This window comes from Argopecten irradians, chromosome 6 (genome assembly GCF_041381155.1).
Source record: "Argopecten irradians isolate NY chromosome 6, Ai_NY, whole genome shotgun sequence".
Taxonomy (NCBI): domain Eukaryota; kingdom Metazoa; phylum Mollusca; class Bivalvia; order Pectinida; family Pectinidae; genus Argopecten; species Argopecten irradians.
The window spans coordinates 38,680,784-38,700,995 of NC_091139.1; the positions used below are offsets into that span (position 1 = coordinate 38,680,784).

The 20,212-nt window shown below is 31.9% G+C and overlaps 1 pseudogene; it reads left to right on the forward strand.

Moving 5' to 3' along the window:
• Nucleotides 1–20,212, forward strand: part of LOC138325824 (acetylcholinesterase-like) — a 129,766-nt pseudogene that overhangs the window by 65,470 nt on the left and 44,084 nt on the right.

Below are 20,212 nucleotides of genomic sequence, written 5' to 3' on the forward strand. Positions count from 1 at the left end.
TATAAAACATATTGATAGACACTGTACTAGTACATATAAAACATATTGATAGATACTGTACTAGTACATATAAAACATATTGATAGATACTGTACTAGTACATATAAAACATATTGATAGACACTGTACTAGTACATATAAAACATATTGATAGACACTGTACTAGTACATATAAAACATATTGATAGACACTGTACTAGTACATATAAAACATATTGATAGACACTGTACTAGTACATATAAAACATATTGATAGATACTGTACTAGTACATATAAAACATATTGATAGAACTGTATAGTACATATAAAACATATGATAGAATGTACAGTACATATAAAACATATTGATAGACATGTAGATATACATGATAAACTGTACTAGTACATATAAAACATATTGATAGACACTGTACTAGTACATATAAAACATATTGATAGACACTGTACTAGTACATATAAAACATATTGATAGACACTGTATAGTACATATAAAACATATTGATAGATACTGTACTAGTACATATAAAACATATTGATAGATACTGTACGTACATATATAAAACATATTGATAGATACTGTACTAGTACATATAAAACATATTGATAGACACTGTATAGTATAGTACATATAAAACATATTGATAGATACTGTACTAGTACATATAAAACATATTGATAGATCGTACTGTACTAAATAAAACATATTGATAGATACTGTACTAGTACATATAAAACATATTGATAGAAGACTGTACTAGTACATATAAAACATATTGATAGATAGAACTGTACTAGTACATATAAAACATATTGATAGATACTGTACTAGTACATATAAAACATATTGATAGAACTGTATAGTACATATAAAACATATTGATAGACACTGTATTAGTACATATAAAACATATTGATAGACACTGTACTAGTACATATAAAACATATTGATAGATACTGTACTAGTACATATAAAACATATTGATAGATAATGTACCAGTACATATAAAACATATTGATAGACACTGTATTAGTACATATAAAACATATTGATAGACACTGTATTAGTACATATAAAACATATTGATAGACACTGTACTAGTACATATAAAACATATTGATAGATACTGTACTAGTACATATAAAACATATTGATAGATACTGTACTAGTACATATAAAACATATTGATAGATACTGTACCAGTACATATAAAACATATTGATAGAATGATAGTACATATAAACATATGATAGAACTTATAGTACATATAAAACATATTGATAGATACTGTACTAGTACATATAAAACATATTGATAGACACTGTATTAGTACATATAAAACATATTGATAGATACTGTATAGTACATATAAAACATATTGATAGACACTGTACTAGTACATATAAAACATATTGATAGATACTGTACTAGTACATAAAAAACATATTGATAGATACTGTACTAGTACATATAAAACATATTGATAAATACTGTACTAGTACATATAAAAATATTGATAGAACTGTACTAGTACATATAAAACATATTGATAGATACTGTACTAGTACATATAAAACATATTGATAGATAATGTACCAGTACATATAAAACATATTGATAGACACTGTACTAGTACATATAAAACATATGATGATGATAGATACTGTACTAGTACATATAAAACATATTGATAGATACTGTACTAGTACATATAAAACATATTGATAGATACTGTACTAGTACATATAAAACATATTGATAGACACTGTACTAGTACATATAAAACATATTGATAGATACTGTACTAGTACATATAAAACATATTGATAGATACTGTACTAGTACATATAAAACATATTGATAGATACTGTATTAGTACATATAAAACATATTGATAGATACTGTATTAGTACATATAAAACATATTGATAGAACTGTACTAGTACATATAAAACATATTGATAGACACTGTACTAGTACATATAAAACATATTGATAGTATACATAATATTAGTACATATAAAACATATTGATAGATACTGTATAGTACATATAAAACATATTGATAGATACTGTACTAGTACATATAAAACATATTGATAGATACTGTACTAGTACATATAAAACATATTGATAGACACTGTACTAGTACATATAAAACATATTGATAGATACTGTACTAGTACATATATAAAACATATTGATAGATACTGTACTAGTACATATAAAACATATTGATAGACACTGTACTAGTACATATAAAACATATTGATAGATACTGTACTAGTACATATAAAACATATTGATAGATACTGTACTAGTACATATAAAACATATTGATAGACACTGTACTAGTACATATAAAACATATTGATAGATACTGTACTAGTACATATAAAACATATTGATAGATACTGTACTAGTACATATAAAACATATTGATAGATACGTAAGTACAGTAATATAAAAAAACATATTGATAGATACTGTAGTAGTACATATAAAACATATTGATAGATACTGTACTAGTACATATAAAACATATTGATAGATACTGTACTAGTACATATAAAACATATTGATAGATACTGTACTAGTACATATAAAACATATTGATAGATACTGATGTATACATATAAAAATATTGATAGTACTGTACTAGTACATATAAAACATATTGATAGATACTGTACTAGTACATATAAAACATATTGATAGATACTGTACTAGTACATATAAAACATATTGATAGACACTGTACTAGTACATATAAAACATATTGATAGATACTGTACTAGTACATATAAAACATATTGATAGACACTGTACTAGTACATATAAAACATATTGATAGATACTGTATAGTACATATAAAACATATTGATAGAATGTTATGTACTAGTACATATAAAACATATTGATAGATACTGTACTAGTACATATAAAACATATTGATAGATACTGTATAGTACATATAAAACATATTGATAGAATACTGTACTAGTACATATAAAACATATTGATAGATACTGTACTAGTACATATAAAACATATTGATAGATACTGTACTAGTACATATAAAACATATTGATAGACACTGTATAGTACATATAAAACATATTGATAGACACTGTATAGTACATATAAAACATATTGATAGACACTGTATTAGTACATATAAAACATATTGATAGACACTGTACTAGTACATATAAAACATATTGATAGACACTGTACTAGTACATATAAAACATATTGATAGAATGTATAGTACATTAGTACATATGATATGAACTATAAAACATATTGATAGACACTGTACTAGTACATATACATATAGAATAAAACATATTGATAAATACTGTATAGTACATATAAAACATATTGAAGATACTGTACTAGTACATATAAAACATATTGATAGATACTGTACTAGTACATATAAAACATATTGATAGATACTGTACAGTACATATAAAACATATTGATAGATACTGTACTAGTACATATAAAACATATTGATAGACACTGTAAGTACATATAAAACATATTGATAGATACTGTATAGTACATATAAAACATATTGATAGATACTGTATTAGTACATATAAAACATATTGATAGATAACTGTATTAGTACATATAAAAACATATTGATAGATGTACTGTATAGTACATATAAAACATATTGATAGATATGTATTAGTACATATAAAACATATTGATAGATACTGTACTAGTACATATAAAACATATTGATAGATACTTGTACTAGTACATATAAAACATATTGATAGATACTGTACTAGTACATATAAAACATATTGATAGACACTGTACTAGTACATATAAAACATATTGATAGATACTGTACTAGTACATATAAAACATATTGATAGATACTGTATTAGTACATATAAAACATATTGATAGATACTGTACCAGTACATATAAAACATATTGATAGACACTGTACTAGTACATATAAAACATATTGATAGATACTGTACTAGTACATATAAAACATATTGATAGATACTGTATAGTACATATAAAACATATTGATAGATACTGTACTAGTACATATAAAACATATTGATAGATACTGTACTAGTACATATAAAAACATATTGATAGATACTGTACTAGTACATATAAAACATATTGATAGATACTGTACTAGTACATATAAAACATATTGATAGATACTGTATTAACATATGATAAACTGTACTAGTACTATAAAAACATATTGATAGACACAGTACTAGTACATATAAAACATATTGATAGATACTGTACTAGTACATATAAAACATATTGATAGATACTGTACTAGTACATATAAAAATATGATGATACTTATACATACATGTACTGTACTAGTACATATAAAACATATTGATAGATACTGTACTAGTACATATAAAACATATTGATAGATATGTATAGTACATATAAAACATATTGATAGATACTGTACTAGTACATTGTCAGTACATAAAAAATATTGATAGATACTGTACTAGTACATATAAAACATATTGATAGACACTGTACTAGTACATATAAAACATATTGATAGACACTGTACTAGTACATATAAAACATATTGATAGACACTGTATTAGTACATATAAAACATATTGATAGACACTGTACTAGTACATATAAAAACATATTGATAGAATGTAATGTACAGTACATATAAAACATATTGATAGATACTGTACTAGTACATATAAAACATATTGATAGATACTGTACTAGTACATATAAAACATATTGATAGACACTGTACTAGTACATATAAAACATATTGATAGACACTGTACTAGTACATATAAAACATATTGATAGACACTGTATTAGTACATATAAAACATATTGATAGACACTGTACTAGTACATATAAAACATATTGATAGACACTGTACTAGTACATATAAAACATATTGATAGACACAGTACTATACATAATATAAAACATATTGATAGAACTGTACTAGTACATATAAAACATATTGATAGATATGTACTAGTACATATAAAACATATTGATAGACACTGTATTAGTACATATAAAACATATATTGATAGATAATGTATGTACCAATACATATAGAACATGTTGATAGATACTGTACTGGTTCATATAAAATATATTGATAGATACTGTATTAGTACATATAAAACATATTGATAGATAATGTACCAGTACAGTACATATAAAACATATTGATAAATACTGTACTAGTACATATAGAACATATTGATAGACACTGTACTAGTACATATAAAACATATTGATAGACACTGTATTAGTACATATAAAATATATTGATAAATACTGTACTAGTACATATAAAACATATTGATTGACACTGTACTAGTACATATAAAACAGATTGATAGATACTGTATTAGTACATATAAAACATATTGATAAATACCGTACTAGTACATATATATTTACAATTACTGTCAATAGGTACACAAAGCTTAAACATAACCTGTGTATGTGTGGTAGTGATTGAAAGTATATATGCACGCAAATGTTGCGCTTTGGACTGCTCGTGCAAAATTATAAATATTGAGAATATAGATTCAGAGCAACCCGTTAAAAATTATGAAATAAATGCAAAGCGTGGATTGAGATATTTTGTACATTATAAACTGTATTGTACGATTGAATGTTTAAAGGTTGAATGATTTGTGTTAGTTTTTAGGTAATTGTAAGTGGAACGTCCCTGATACCAAGAAATTAGTTTTTATGAAAATGTTAGACAACTACTTATACCAATTCTATTGCTTGATTTTTCAATGTTAAAAACAAGAAAAAACAAGAATATGAATACACATATTAGACTTAGATACTATTATTAATACATGAAGAAAGGCTTGTAATACAATGGTGTAGTCTAATTGTTTTGGATTATTTACATGAAGTTAGAATTGCTGATATAATATGTGGTTTAAAACAAGTAATGTAAGATAAATGCAAGGAGAATATAATGAGGGCGAATACGTATTTTCATGTAACCTATAGCCCGTGTATAGCCACATTCATCACGGTCTCTGACATTACCATATGATAAGGATATATATAATACGCTCTTATTATGCAAAAACATGTAACCTATTATTATAAACATACGATACTTGTCGGACTAATCATTAAACTTTAGAACACTGCTTTGATGAAATTCAAGTACTGTACAAAGCTGTACTATTTTAGGGTTTTGATATCGTAATATAGAATATAAAGGTACTTCTTGAATGGTGCCTAACTCCACGCAAGCTCTGCACGACAATTAGCACGCCCCCTATTAGGGGAGACTGGTACTGAATTGTTGATATATTGCCTACACTCATGCATGATTAAACTGCGAATCTACCGTATAATTGTTCGTAGCCTCGTAAACAGCGCTACTCACAGGGACGCCAAATTCCTTTACTATCAAAAGCGATTTCACACGTGTGAAAATCGTTCAGGTATATATGATCGAACAAATATAGACGTAAAACTGCGTGATAGCTTAACATATCAATATAGAAAGTAGTTATCTTACAATCAAGCGTGGCGTAACAAACGTCGAGCTAACAATAGCGACAGGAGGAAACCAGCGGTGGCTATAAACGGCCCATTGTTGTTGTGTATCACTTATCTGTCGGTTTGGAACCAATCGTGTGTAGATCCTTACTAAGGCAGTGACAACGGTCGTTATCCTGCAAACTTGGTAATGATAATGACATAACAATAACGTAGGTTACCATTCAGTATAATGGCGAATGAGCATTTCTTTTTCACTTATAAAACATGATGCGACGCGTACTATGCCAGGACTTGAATCTGAATGACAATTTTTGATCATCGAATTTTATAAATATTGTCGATTTTGTTTACAGCAAAGCAACGGGCCACTACATAACCAAATAATGACTTTATTTTTTTTCTATATAAGCTTTGTATATGTTTCTGCTATTAGGATTTCAGAAACTATCGCAAACCTTTCAATGAATATGACAAATATAATGACAATGTATGTTATCTATTCATACAACATTAACGAAGATTTCACATTGGCTAATAAAGCACCATGGTCAGATGACATTTGCAGCTTACCAACTTTTGAAATTGGCTCAACGCAACAATATTCCAGACGACAATCAGTGACATGACCAGTGACAAGGTATTTAGGAGATCTTTGCTAACATATATCCTTTGTCTGTTATTTGGACACTGTTCGGTTTTCATCAAATATGTGGAGAAAAACGAAGTATACACATCTTGATGAAAGGAAACCTAATGATAGCTAGATGAAAAAAGGAGAAATAAAAAGAATGGATATAACAATTGAACGAATACTAAAACGCTTTTTAAAATGGATGTGTCAAATGCTCTGATGATTAGAAAACGTAAAACTAGATGATTTGTATCCCATCCTTATTTCTTTTATCGATGCTAAGAGTACGTTTTATACAAGTGATGAGATCTGCCACTGAAACAATAATGCTACAGGAATATTAAATTGAATGCAAAAATGCATTAAAATAAAACCCAGTTTACATTTAAACAGTAAGAACTGTTTCATGAAGTCAATTCATTCTAACGATATAGTAAAAACTGGTCCCGATTATGGAATCACAAATGGTTAAATAAATAAATTATTAGAAAACTGAGACAAAAATGCAACATAGGTTTTATCTGTTCTTGTGTATTCTGTACGTTATCAAATTACTGGCTGACTTTATTGGATTTTATTCCTGTATTATGCCATAGTAACAGTGTAATTTCCTAGTTGTATAATTGTACAAACCCTCGTTTTTGTGAGCTGACATTTTATAACAGATTGACAATAAAGGTCAGACCGTCATCATTTCCCTATTACACAGTATTAAGTAAATGTCACTAGCGTTATCTTCCAATTAGCAGGGCTGCTTTGTTTATGTAAGTACTGATTATATGTACTAAGTTGTTTTTCCTACCGACGACTCAGTTTGTTCCAATTGAAAAAAATACACGAATAACTTAACAGTTTATTGATTGTTCACTGCTGGTAGATCAATTACTTAAAGCATCTTTTCATAATATAAGACTCTTTCATATGTGGATATGAAGGATAGTGATTTTCTATTCAAGGGTAAAAATGATCCCGAGGTTAAAACGTTCATATCCTTCATGTAGAACGTTCATATCCTTATCCCTCGACGTTTTTATAACAATTTTTACATTTATGAGTTCTACATTTTAAAATAATTTAGAAGAAACCCGACACTGCAAGTCAATTTGTCATGCATGAAATTCAGTTGTTTGCGTTCTTTGTAGTATCTTTATAGTAAAACGGGCCTAGTGTCTGAAACGTCACAGAAAAAATAGACATTTTGTTGATACTCATGCCATACTACCTCGTGCTGTGACTACATCTATGTACACATTTCCTTTGATAATGATAATGATGGAAATTAAATAGCATGCGCACAAAATATGCTATTAAGCTTTAATTAGTGATCGCAATATATGTAGTTAATCACCGTTTAAGAAGTAGTTAATCATTTACAACCAGAAACACCAGCAGTTGGGAGGTAATGCCATATTAGAGTAGGAGTAGTGTTTATTTGGAACTTATTTCGGTATATTACCGTTGTAAAACTGCAATAAAACATCAAGGTATGAGTTGCAAGTTACAAGCCATATGTTGCTATGAAAGCGTCTTGTAATCCCTCTCTTTGGATAATCCCAGTGTAATCTGTATGTCGACTCATTATATTCTGTTTGCTATGGACGCATGTGAATCGACAAAAGGGAATATGGTACATTTGTATATTGTATAAACGAATCCTTATAAGATACGTTACACTACATATATATGTACAAAACAATTAATATTTCAATGGGTTATATAAGGCAGCTTGAAACCTTTTCAGTAAGCAGTATACGTATCTATTTGATATCAATATTAATTTACTATCATTAAATTTGTTTTACTTTATTAACTAAATCGAATTGAAACATCTAGATAATGGTAATTACATGTACAAAATAGACTTTTGAAAATCGTTCCTACAGAAATAAACGGTGGCCTGAAAACAAAACATGATGAGCGATTGTAATGAGTCAAACTAAAAAGACATACTTAGGCGAATGGTAAACAGAATATAGGGAAGGATAACTTGTCATGTAAACCATGGACATCTCAACTCTGGTAAATTACGATAACATCTGGTCGTATATGATAAAATGTTGATGTGACTATTCTACAAAATTGTCTGACAGATATCGCCTAAGACCTCCAGGGATGTTGATGTAACTTTTCTACAAAAGTGTTTAAAATATTTCGCCCCAGACCCCCATTGGAGTTTATATGCAAAGCTGTTATATTTGTTATCTTAAAAAAAGGCATAAATTGGCGAATATGTCATCACTATATGCCGATTTATGGGACATGGTTAATCACGGTATGTTGTATCACATTATTTTAATTTTTCAAAAACAATTTTTAACACAACTAGTAAGATATCAGTAATGCATTTTATGGAGTAGTCACTTGTCAATATCAACTAGATGCATAAAACATCTTGCAAGCATGATCCTTTGAAACAATGTATCCAACCGTATATATTATGTTACCTAGTTTACACAACTATTATACAACGATGTATCAGGATAGAATAAACAACTAATAGACAGAGATGTGTGGGTTGACCAATTAGTTATTAATCATTGTATCACCATTTCTGCATGTTCTGTACGATTTAACACGCAGTCATTGTCTGATGCAGTCTGACGTGTTAAAACAATGAGTGTTAGATATTATACGACAGTTCCAATTATTTATGTTTGTCACTCCAGGGTTCTTCTTTATCACGTGGTAAGTTAGTTGGCAGTCATAAGCAATCAATACACCGCGGGAGAAGTTGGTGTCTATATATTTCAAATAACACATTTCAAGGAATGCCAACAACAAATATCAAGTTAAAAATAGACACTGGGAAGACAAATTGTGAAATTAAGTTGCAAGGTTTTGAAATATTGAAGAATGACGGCCCAGAGAAGTGTGTGTGTCGCGAGCGTACCTATACCCAAGGGGCTAAGAACGGAAGCTGTGAGCACTCCATAAAATAGTGGATTATAGTATAGCTCCTACACGCTAGACAGAGTAATGTATATAAAAACATAAACATTAACAAACAAGACATGCATGCATCACCGCGTCATTCTATACATAAAAATCTACCGAGTGTTCAATTTATTTTTTGATTTTTGAGGTCTATTTTATATTTTCTTCTTTAGTTTTTCATTCATTGGGCCTAAGCGAACAAGATAATTATCGATTAATTTTCGTTATAGGCAGAGCACATTATTTAACACAAAATACGCATCGAAGTATTTTGATCGCAGTTCATATTCGCCAAGAGGGATAACGTTTATGCCAGATATAGATAAATGATATTGAGGTGATACATTGTAAATATGAATGACATGATATAATTCACCTGTGTGCTGTTATAGACACTCCTTGACAGATATAGTGAACGCCCTCCGTTGGTAACATCATCCTCAATATAATTACTATCATTAATCCGTAAAATTATATCAAACGGTGAGTGTTATCAGTTTTCATTACGTAATTGTGAACCCGTGCCGAAAACAGTGTAAACATTTCATTTTTATTGCATGAAATCGCGAAATCCTCACCGGCGAAATGAACTTGTTACACGATATATCGAAATCAAATTTAAAAAAAAGTCCAAAATTAATAGTTTAGTTCAATTCATGCAATATTTGTTACACTTGGGATGCTTTCAGTCACATAAAATAAAACTTTCTGTTTCAACATAAACATATCAAAATCAAGTCAAATATAGACAAAACGTGAGAATGAAGATACCCTGTTGAGACACAACATGTAATTATTTGGTTAATCCTGGTTTATCATGACATTCCCAATATAAATGTATTTCGATATTCACACCTTTAGATTACCTATGTAACATGTTCTCTAATGGTATAGCATTAGCTCAGGAGATTTTGTTATGTAAACACACAGAAAAGAACTGTTTATTGAGATAACGTTATCAGTCAGATTTACAGGGAAAGGTTTCTAAAAACATCAAATACTTCGAATTAAACATTAACTTCGAGTTATGCGAGTGTCTACTTCACTGCGAGGTTTCACGAGTGTGCGAATTTATGTTTTAATTAATGAATTGCAAGGAAATACCAAAATTACCTCTTTTTAACTTAACATTAAACATATTTGTGCTAGCTTGTTCAATTTACTCACTGCATTTCTGTGTCTCCCTGTATAGATGATGTTTATCACGCTAAAATGCAATTGCATTACTAATGAAAATAAAATGGCGTTGAAATCATGCATTTTTTTTACCTTAACACGATAAAATAGATTTACATTTCTTTAACCCTTGTGAGACTGAACATTTACTGCATAACATGTGTCATACTAACATTGTGACGCTAATTTACATTGAATGACGATTTACGGATTGTAATAATTATTTCCTTTGATTTTGTGTTCCAGTAGTGCAGAGCAAACGATGAAACTAAAAATAAAAACGTTTGTTGTCATAAAAAATTACCATAATTGGTTATATGATTAAAGAGACTGGTCTAACATGGAGGCTATTTGAGAAGGGGGTGCTATTTAACATTTAACTACGATATTACGCTTCAGTTCATTGGTTTTTATTTCTTCCAATTTACAACAATTTCTCTGATTGGCTTTTACATTCACGTCGATAAACCATTACCATGGTTGGCTCATTCACAAATGCTTAAGTTGTAAATCAGTTTGTTACTCGCAGTATTTCGATGCACGATAATTCTATGTGTGCTCCTTCCTTGCGGTACCATCGAATGGTCCGTCTCTCACTAACCTCATCGACCAGACGCCGAAGATGGATTAGGCCCATTTCATAGCCTCGTATATAATGGAGAACGACTCCACGAACGGAGATTACACGATCAACTCAACACTAATCAATTTCTATTCATCCAAGAAAAAGTGTGTTATGTTTTTTTTGAAGAATCAAACCCGAATTTCTATAAATAATGGAAACTAGCTCAAGAAGCATGTTCTAACGAACGGTGATTTTATACGCAATCAGCACGCCATGTTAAACACAAGGTCGATATTTTACCTGATTATGTTTAATTAACCTTGCTAGAGATGGCAATCATTTCTCAAACCAATGTAACTTTAATCTAAAGCATTACCCGGTCTTTGTTATTTTTAAAGTTAAATATCGTTATACTCGCTTTAGATATAAACGAAATTGGTTTTGTCGCTTGAAAAGAAAAAACGCAGGCGTGGTTGATATTCCATGATATCAAACTGCAGAACTATCAAAGACCCCCTATCCAAACGGCTTATCCCTGAGAGCTTTCACGAAAATGTTTATTCGTAGCTGACTATTGATATGAAGTCATACATCATGCGTTACCACCGTTCTGTCTAATTCTATAAGTGATAAGGTTTTATTTACAATCAAATACTTTATTTTACATTAGTCAAATCCCCTCAAAAATAAACATATTAAATGGCTGCATAATACATTTTACATATATCATGGTGATTATGTCTTTAATGTACAAAAATGATTCATATGCATGATCTCCGTCAGTATGGAACTTGTCCAAGTAATAATGATCTTGATCGAACGAGATAGTGTTGTCTCTTCTTTGCTTACATCATTTCCCTCGTTTGTCGGTAGTAAGGCATAAGACAATACTCAGACTTGGATTTACGTTTCGGTCATAACGTCATCTTATGCTGCATAATCCGTTTATGGCCGTTTAGTATTAATCGAACGTTAGACATTGGGTCTACGTCTTCGATTATGTTCGACACATTCAAATACTCATCAAAACAATTGAATTCAGATACAATGACGTCAAACAAAGCGTTTTGTACAACAATTCAATAATGACCACACCATACATAACATTTACATATAGTTTTGTAAAACTGTAATAAATGCATATTAATGTTTTCCCTAAATGATGATTTTATATACATTGTAGCCAAAATACAGTGTTATCTTCGTCCACTCTCGCCCCATCCCGTAGAGTCTATCCTTCCACTGTGATGGATAGAGCTTTAGACATATTTCTTGTTTTGTTTGCCTCCTGCGGTAGAAGTAAAACGTATTTCATTTTAAGGCTTGACTCGATATTGATTAACTCCTGCATTAAGACACTCCCCTTAACCAGTTTTTTTGGTTATCTTATACGATGAAGCCTCAAAGTTAATTATAATGGCATTTAATTCCTAATCTACTGAAGATACCTATAGTTAGTTGCTGTTATGAAAGGGACCTATATATTAAGTTGAAGACTTACTTCTTCCATTCTGAACACAAATCAATAACGTATTATCTTTCACTGTGGTATTGGACTGCGATGACCGAATTGTTTTGAAAAGTTTTGAAGCATTTTACCATTAATCTCTGGGCAGTATGTTGAAAACCCACTCAGGGCAGTTGCTATGTACTATCTGTATGTAGGTACTATCTGTAGGTAGGTTGGGTTTTCTACGATTGAACTTCCTTCATCCCCTAAACCAGACAGAGTATTAAGTGATTGGAGTTTAATACGACGTAAATAAAATAAATCCAGTCCAATAAGGCAGTTTACACTACAGATATCACCAAAACCTTCCGTTACTTTTTTCTTTCATTGTTACCAATAACAAACCAGCATATTTGATGTCTATGGTTCGGAATGTTTGTACACTGTCGGCGTGTCGGCGTTTTTCATAAGCCAGTATTTAGGAATTTCAAAACCAAACGTGCGGATCTCAAAACATCATCGAGGATTTATTTTGTGTAAACAAGATTGTTATTCTGTCATTTACTGGACGTCCATTTCGACCGTCAAGATCGAGAGATGGTTTTCTCCCATAAACTACAAGTAGAAGTTAAGTGGAGTTGGAAAGTCTCTAATATATTAAGAATCAGCAGCTACACGCATTGATCGTTATAAAGAGTGGTCATCACTACACTGTGTCTGAAGGCACCCTTACGGTTCTCCGTACAAATATTTTGACGTTTTAGGGTTTCGGAGATCGTGAGTAATCCGGGATCAAAGCAGCCGGACAACGGCATCGTATGTGAAGGCTGTGTTCTCTGAAAGTAATCGTATAGGTCATTAGAAACTATCGATAACTGTATTGAATCTCCTGAAGGGCGTTGTCCGTAAATGTGAAGATATTTTAGGATTTCCGCGATTGAAGAGTATAAGAATTGGACTAGCGTCTTTGATATCTGAGCTGGTACGGAACTGAATCCTTCGTATTTGGGTAAGCCGTACAAACATCTGACGAGACGTTGACGATATGTTGCGCTGTAAATATTAATACCTGTGACCGATGTAACCATTATTTATATTGTGTAGTAAATCAGGGATGAATGAAATCTGACTGCATCCTTTTTGATACACCAGATTCAATTCTGGGTCTGACGTTTTGTACAGTCTATCAGAGTCATCCACTCTTATGCCAGTGTTATTTTCTCCGTATGCCGTACACATCATGACAATGTGTCTGAGTGTTCTGTACAAAGATCAAGGATAGACTTATTTACTACATGCAGAAATCTATTTCATCCAATCTTGATCAGTCATGCATATTTTACTCGTTGAATCCCGGTAACTCTAATTTTAGATATGACCTTGCAATGTTCAGAATTGGTTTGGCAGTACGCAGGTCTCTTTTTCGACCGCATATAATCAGTGACTTACGACACCAGACATTTCAATCATCGGTATATGATATAAAGCAAAATCCATTGTCTTTCTTGACACCGCCTTACATTTGGTATTGAGTTGAGTGTTCGCCTGTGTGAGGAAGTATGGGTTTTGTCCACTGGCCGCCCAAACATCAAAGAAGTAAGTTTAAACAAACAGTTTTCTGTTACCTGTATAATAGGACTGGGCAGACTAGGCTGTTTAATCTCTGGCAGTATGTTTCATTGAATTAGTATTAGACGTTGGTAATACATAGACTCGACCATATATTACAAAAGAGGGGTAGAGAGTTGTGTTGGTATATACTACATGTGCAAGAAAAAAAGGCAAAATTCGTCTCAATAGGGGCAAATTTTATATACTACCTGCCGCCAAAACGTGATGTTTAACATGTTTCTTTTCAATATAGTCAACAACGTGTTCGGTGTATTTCTGGTAAAACGTAGATTTGATTCAAGGCAACATACTTATATAGTTACATGTAAAGAAATACATCAGTTTTATGAGTATTGTATCAAACGTTATGTATTTGTAATTATTATATATCTGTTAGAATGCTTAAACATGAGAAAACGAAAATGGATATAGAACAAGTATGGCTTCAGAATTAATCAAGAAAACATAAAATACGATTGATTCTCCATGAGTTTAACAATTGCCTCTCGAAAACTCTATAGTAAAACCTTATCAAGATTAAAATTGGTTAACTACGGTTTCGGTCTTATTGGAACCAACGTTTCAATTTAGAGCAGAAAGTTGATGTGGTGACCTCTTATGAAGCATAGAATTCTTGGAGAGGGGACTTAAAACTGGAATGCAGTTTGTGTAAATTTTTTTATGTTAGTCTAAGAGCTTATACCACCTCGCTAGGGTCGTCTAAGGCGGCCCAGAGAGCCTTGAAAACATCCAGGCGAACACGGAGGGGTGATATATCACGCTGTGAAATTGAGTATTTTACTGGAGGCTGCATTTCATAATAGATCTTGGGTTGTGTATAGGTTTGGGTAATAGGATGTGTACGTTTGACATACCTATTGATTTATCGTTACACGCTGATGGATCGAGGTCACGGAGGAGCAGGTGACTAGATAAATATTGGTTGGTTTCTCTCATCAGCACAATTTGACTGAGGCAGTTACATAAATGTTTTAATATAAATACATATGTTTATAAGTCTGTTTCTACGTGATCATACCAAATAACAATAAGTACAGTGCATTACATTGAATCGGGTTTTGTTTTGTCCTGAAGTAATGAAAACGGCTATTACATTGATGATATACAATTAATTTCGCGTTTTAAACTTCCATGGTTCCAGCCTGACTTATTTGATAAACTCGTTTTGATTAGTCTACTTTAAGGTTATTTACTCTTGTTTGGTACTTATAATATTTATTATAAAACAAATTACCTTTAAATAGATATTCTTATCTATTTGATTTCATTGATCTAATTTAATGTAGATATTTTGCTAAGCAATTCGTAAATAGATTATTTATAGATTTAGGTGCTGGTGGTCAGCCTACAATACATAACTGATATTTTGGATGTGTTTTATTTCTTTTTCATAGTGCTATCAAACAAATTGATTCAAATTGATTCGTGGTGAAAGAGACATCCCGTGGGTCACTATATCTAGCTTTATCATACTATTGGCAGGTCATCGCAGGTTACAGTTTTGTATCTTAATCGCTCCCTTGAGAACTGACCTTATCCGGATATAAAACTACGTGTTGTGATGTGAGAATATGGCTTCGGTATTCTCTTTCAATACTTTTTTTACGAATAGTGTGTGTGCTGGCTGATGTCTTCATGACATAACTTACTCATCGACTATGTATGACTGGTACTCACTCACATAACATGATACTTGCGGAAGGCCAATAAACTGATAGTTTTTATAATTAACCTTAGTAATGGAATGTCATAGCGGTGTCCAGCATAGTATTTGAGCTAATAGAGAGTTTAGCAACGACGACAGCTAATTAAGGAAGAAAAAAATGTAATTTCTAGATCATTAACGAAAAATAACAAGCAGGTACTCCCATATAGCTTAGGGTTTTAATCCACTGTCGACCGTTATGGAGTCTCAGGGGGTAAATCCGGATGTGAAATGGTCATAAGGTCTACGTCACCTCCGGTGGTAAGTGGGCCAGTTATGGTGATTGTTTAGGATCACGCAGACGGACAAGTAAGACAATCGGCTATTTATATCGCATAACTAGGTCAGGTTTTTGTAACGAGTCGGATATTAGGCTAACAATACAAGTAGTAGACTAATAACGAACATTAAGTTCGCCAACTCGTTCGTGTCTGTAATTCGTCGAGTGTTCTTGACTTTGAAATAATATAGGAGCTCGCTTTACTAATTTACTTCTTGGTGTGGTATTGCCGCAGAACGCAGGCAAAAAAGGGCTCAACATATATATCAGAGTTGCATACGACAATAGATAAGTATATCAAAGGGGGTAATGTGGTTACTTGCATATATAGAAAATGTTACGATGAAGGTAGTAAAGGGCTATAGCGACAATTGCCTAGATTATTCACGCAATAACAAGAGAACAAACCAATGTGGTTTGATACTTGAAGTGGTGCGTTGTAAGTCCCATACGAATTGCGTGTCTGGTAAAGCAGACCCATCCATATGTTTTACTAAGGACTTGCCCAGGGGATGTGGTGACCACAATGACGTCTTTTGATCAATCATGTTATGATAAAGTACTGGAGGTTGGGACATGGTCATGATGCGCTATAGCCCACATCTCACAGCTGACCTCTCCCACTCATTACCACCCTTTATTATGTCCTCTCTTATGTACAAGACCCACGGGAATTCCATGCTTACTTCTACGTATTAATGATGTCTATAAAATTGCCAACATGCATTGTCGCATGTCTTTGTTGACGGATACTTTAGTACAGTACTCTTAACTAATACATGTGCGTGACAATATCCAACACGCATCAGGAATACGTCGTAGTGTTATACCGGAAGTCAAGTCTCTAGGGTTTGTACTATACAAAAGGAAAGTACGTATATTTACTTATAATACAGGACCAGAAAGCGTGTTAGAGAATATTTGATGAATATGGTCTCAGGCAAAGGTACAGGAAGTTGTAAATGTCGCACTGGCGTTTGAAAGTACATCTTAAAATAAGTGATGAAAATACTGAGTTAAGGTATTGGCGTGATAGTTCTTCATTACAAAATGCATTAATCGAGTCCCTTAATTTCTTCCACGCAGGGATATATTCTTGTCTCGTTTCTTAATTTTGTTGAAACAGGCTTAATTAAAAAGCTAATTATGGAACAAAATACTTGGTGACAAACGTAAGGTTGTCTAATTAGAACACTTACAAAATATTATGAAAGGGAAAATTATTCTAGAATGTTCAAACAAGGTGAGTTGTTGAAACTAAGCGAGCAAATGATTATTACGTCATCTGTATCAGCACAATAGTTCGAACATATTGATTGCGTTGGTGTCGCAAACAAATAATAACAATCTTAAAGAATATGTGCTCTAGACTATGATTTCATACGAGATCATTTCGGTTTTATCTACATACCATGGAATGCATGTTCAAATTACACGGGTTTTCGTGTTTGCTTCCATTCTAATCTTATCAATATCAATATTGAAAATAATACGGAGCCAAATATTGGCTTGAAGACGTAGGCAATTAAAGCATGTTTATTGTATGTTGTGTAACGGGATTTCATTAAGAGTCGGAATTATTTCAAAGGCGGTATTGCATTGTTTCAATATAGTCATTAAAGACGTTTCGATTAGGAAATGTCGTCTGATAAAGGTCGATACGAATAATCTCTCTCTTTTTTCTTTCTGATTCATCTTAGAGAAGAGATTTAATTTCCTGTCTTGTTATAATCCAAAGGATATCGGTGCTACGTCCGAGATGATCCGGTTCTCCCGGAAAAATTACAGGCTGGGAAACCAGATTAAGAAATGTAATGACGTTTGTTTCAGCCTGGTCAATAGAACTGCCTTTGATATCTTGCGATCTAGAAAAGCAATGAACTCTACCTTAGAAGGCAGATCCACTAGTAATACACATTCTATCCTTGTTTTAAGCTGCAATTGCCTTCGTTACCATGGCGATAAATGGAACAAATACAAAAAGTCTTCTCTACAAAATAGAAATTCGATTTTGAATATCATTTCTAAATTATTCTCTCGGGGAATTTTTACGATTTGAAAATAGAAAGAAAATTTCAAATTTTATGCTAGATGTATCGGTTTGCTCAGGACACCACGGTGTTGAACGGGGCAGAAATATCTAGCGGGTATCTGCACTTGTTATGTACGTAATTGCATAGCTCTGAAACCGTTTTTGTTTTACAAAAGAATTAGTTGGATACTACAACTCTGAACAGGCTATATCCGGATTATGTGTCATTCCCCGGAGCGATGTAATATCCAGCCCAATAGTTATGCAATAAAGGCCTCACTGGCTCGAGCAATATTCGTATCGCGCCAAACCGCCTTACCGTTTAGCAGGTAGATTTGCAGGAAGGAAATGAGAGAAGAAAATATATTATTAATCTCACCACTGCAGCCGTATTTTAAGATAAAACTTTTTGATTGCGAACCAGTAGAACCGGATACTGAACCTTGTTTAAAATCTCCGATGAGGGTAACAGTAAAAATATCCGACTTAACTGTTAATACCTACTGGCGCTGTTGTGATAGAAAGAAAAAAGTAATCTACCATGAGTGCACTGTTGGTAATGACATCGAACTTACTCCCCGTGGAGATTATTTCTTACAGCAAAGAGCTGATTAGGATAAGTAACCGGACTAACCACATAGCTTTTAGCAGATCGTGATAAAAAAGGTTTTTTGTAATCCTTCACCAAATTTATGAGGAATTTATCGAATATGTAACTTAAGCATTGAAACCTACTGTGAAACATGGGTTTTAGTTTCTCCGTTTGGGTTGTATCCAGTAAAATTATCAAGACAGGGCACACTCAAACATTTTTTATGATGCATCTATCCATCTTCGACTTATATCAAGAATATCTCCACATAGTTTCATAAAGTTTGCCTTTTAGCTGAAAATTACCATACGTGTAGGTGCATAGCACATTTATTATAAATTCCTGTAGATAATGTTTGACCTGGAAGTTTTTATTTCCTGTTGTTGGTTTCAACGATCACAACATCAATGTCAGATGCAGTGTCGTGTTTGATACTTCAGCTCTGTAATGAGGTTATGAAATTAACCAACATTAGTATTGACATAATGCAAAAATAATAATATAAACTCAAAAATTGGTGATTAGATAATATATTAGACAAAGGTACAGATTTATTCAGACTGAGCTAAGAATAACAATAAGAATGAAACCTGCAGCTCCAGTAGAGCAAGCGCTCTCTGTCATAACACTCAACATGACACTTAAACTTTACGTGGTTTC